At 45.2% G+C, this 2,866-nt stretch overlaps 1 pseudogene across 1 annotated transcript; it reads right to left on the bottom strand.

Moving 5' to 3' along the window:
* Positions 1 to 814: 814 nt before the first annotated feature.
* On the bottom strand, positions 815 to 2,233 carry LOC127007873 (glutathione peroxidase-like; annotated as a pseudogene). Its single transcript, XR_007760622.1, has 4 exons — positions 2,044 to 2,233; positions 1,791 to 1,925; positions 1,422 to 1,565; positions 815 to 1,273 (listed from the first exon to the last, which is right to left on the bottom strand). The product of XR_007760622.1 is annotated as a glutathione peroxidase-like (transcript).
* Positions 2,234 to 2,866: the final 633 nt, after the last annotated feature.

Here is a 2,866-nt window from a genome sequence, read left to right as displayed (position 1 = left end):
AGCATTTGATAACGTTCCACACCATAAATTACTTACAAAATCAAGCCCCTAGCTAGACATTTCAGGTAAAGTACGCCACTTGATCGCAAAATAGCAGAACAGGAGACCATAAAGGGTATTGACTGATAGAATTGCCTCAGAATGGGCACCAGTCACCAGAGTTGTCCTTCAGTGCTCAGTTCTAGGCCCCGTGCTGTTCATAAGATGTCACTGACGTTGATGCAGGACTCCGTAATTATTTTACTAAATTTGCGGCGACCCGAGGATTGGTAATTTGGCCCTCTTAGACTAAGTCAGGCAAAGCTTCCAAAATTTGAGTGACATTTCATCTTGGACTGAGAGATGGATATGGATGATATGAATAAGTGCCAAGATCTTCAAGTTGGAACAGCAATAAAAAAAAAAAAAAAAAAAGTACGATTATGAAGTATGTGACGTGAAACTCAAAATCGTTCAGTATGTCAAGGACCTGGGTGTCAAAATCGTTCAGTGTGTCAAGGACCTGGGTGTCAAAATCGCGTCACTGAACCATTGCGATTTAATATTGTGTAGTGACTTCATCTGGAGATGATACGTCGCTTAGAACGGGTTTTGTTATTGTATTATCAGTTTGAAGGTTTAAAGGGACAATATATAGCGAGTTCATTAAGCCTGTGGAAGAACCTTTAAACCCTTTATCCGAGTATTTGAAATAGGATTGGATTTCCCTCTCGAAATCATCCTTCTCCTTCCAGTCTGTCACATCCCAGATGCAACTATAGTGAAAACACTCCGGTGCATCCTGCAGTCGGTATTTTTTTAAGGAAACCATATATTTCTGTTAGAGAAAAGACTTTACTATTTCATGAACAGTATAGGAAAACAAACTTCCTAGCACTCAGATACCCACCCAGCCGTCTCGCCCATCCACGTCAGCCGCCCCCAAGCAGGAGAGCTTCGGCCAGAATGCACAACAGCCCTCGCCCTCCTGCTGATTTCAGACATCGCCCACTCGAGGTTTCTGGCGATGGCGTCACAGGCGGGTTGCTGCGTGTGGATGGGTGTGAGGGGCTCCTAAGGATACATCAGACTGCTGGCACCATTAGGCACTTAGAAGAGTGTTTATGTCATCCTCGAGAGCAGCAGTTGTGATCACGGTTGGATGGTAGCGGGTGTATGGCTTGCCGGTCTTGTCAATCAGGAACTTTTCAAAGTTCCAGTGGATATCACCGATTGTGAGAGGCTCGTAGTAGAGACCTGACGAGTATTCGGTGTCGGTGTACTCACAACCGCTCTGGACAGATGAAGAAAGGGTGTTGTAATACCAAATTTTCCTTAACTTTTACTTATTCTATAAGGCTCTACTCTATCAAATGTCACCTTTCCATTTGTTCTTCTTTCCTTATAGCAAACATATTGATGCAAGAATGAGCAAGACTTACCTTTAGGAAAGTGAAGATGGGATCTTCATCAGCCCCGTTGACTTCAGTCTTCCTAAAGAGGGTCATGTTGGGCTCAAAGCCACCTCCGGGACGTACGTATTTGATCCCGTTAATGATCTCATTGGCAGTCGCCCCTGGTTCTTGCTATGGCGTGTTAATGAAGAGCACCACGGAGCAGAGAGATTGGGGTCAGACAAAATCAAAATCTCTAAGCGAAAAAGGGTATTTTTAAAGACAGCGATCGCTGAGAGGTGGTGATATTCTACCCAGTTTATCAGTTCATTAAGTTTTGCATCAGTACTCAATACAAAGATTGTTTTCACATAAGCGATGGAACGATAAAAAGCATCCCAGGCAACTGAAACTCACCAGACCAAACTGGTTACAAGGAAATCCAAGGATGACGAATTCCTGATCTGCATAGATCTCCGCCAGTGCATTCATTTGGGTATATGAGGCGATGGTGAGCCCTCAGTAGGTGGCCACATTGGCTACCAACACCACCTGTCGGGTATGAAAATGAGTATAAGTTATCAGAAGAAAGGTATGGTGGTATTTAAGAAAAGGTATGATATCCCAGAAAAAGCATAAGTTCACCTTAAAACTGAGGTTCAACACTTACCTGACCTCGGTAATTTCCAAAGTCTATTGTTTCATTGGTACCCAAGACGTCAGCAGAAAACTGATAGAAGTCACCCTCCACTTCACCACACAGCCGTCGGGAAATAACGGTGGAGGCTGCCGGGCCCAGGAGGGCCGCGGCTGCCACCAACGGTAAAAGGCGGGCCATGGGAGTGCTGGCTGCTGGCGGAGGACAGGCGTTATATATGCGTAAATGCAGCTGACTCACGCAAAACATACAAGGACACGTGGTCGTGGATCGATGCTGTGTTATACTGAGAACGCACATGTGTCAGGAACAGGTGGCTGGCCGATGCTGGGAGTTGAGACTTTTTTATTTTTTTATCACAACAAAGGAGACAGCTCAAGGGCACAACAAAGAGTAAACAGTAATAAAAAGAAAGTCCGCTACTCGCTGCTCACAAAAAGAATCCAAACAGGTGGTCGAAAGAGAGGTCAATTTCGGGAGGAGAGGTGTCCTGATGCCCTTCTCTTGAAAGAGTTCAAGTCGTAGGCAGGAGGAAATACAGAAGAAGGAAGATTGTTCCAGAGTTTACCAGCGTGAGGGATGAAAGAGTGAAGATACTGGTTAACTCTTGCATAAGGGGCTTGGACAGTATAGGGATGAGCATGAGTAGAAAGTCGCGTGCAGCGGGGCCACGGGAGGGGGGGAGGCATGCAGTTAGCAAGTTCAGAAGAGCAGTCAGCGTGAAAATATCTGTAGAAGATAGAAAGAGAGGAAACATGGCGGTGGAAATTAAGAGGTAGAAGACTATCAGTATGAGGAGAGCTGATGAAACGAAGAGCCTTAGACTCCACTCTGT

Source organism: Eriocheir sinensis, chromosome 4 (assembly GCF_024679095.1).
Source record: "Eriocheir sinensis breed Jianghai 21 chromosome 4, ASM2467909v1, whole genome shotgun sequence".
Classification (NCBI taxonomy): Eukaryota; Metazoa; Arthropoda; class Malacostraca; order Decapoda; family Varunidae; genus Eriocheir; species Eriocheir sinensis.
The sequence above is the reverse complement of the archived record's forward strand: the minus strand, read 5'-3'. Positions and strand labels throughout refer to the sequence as shown.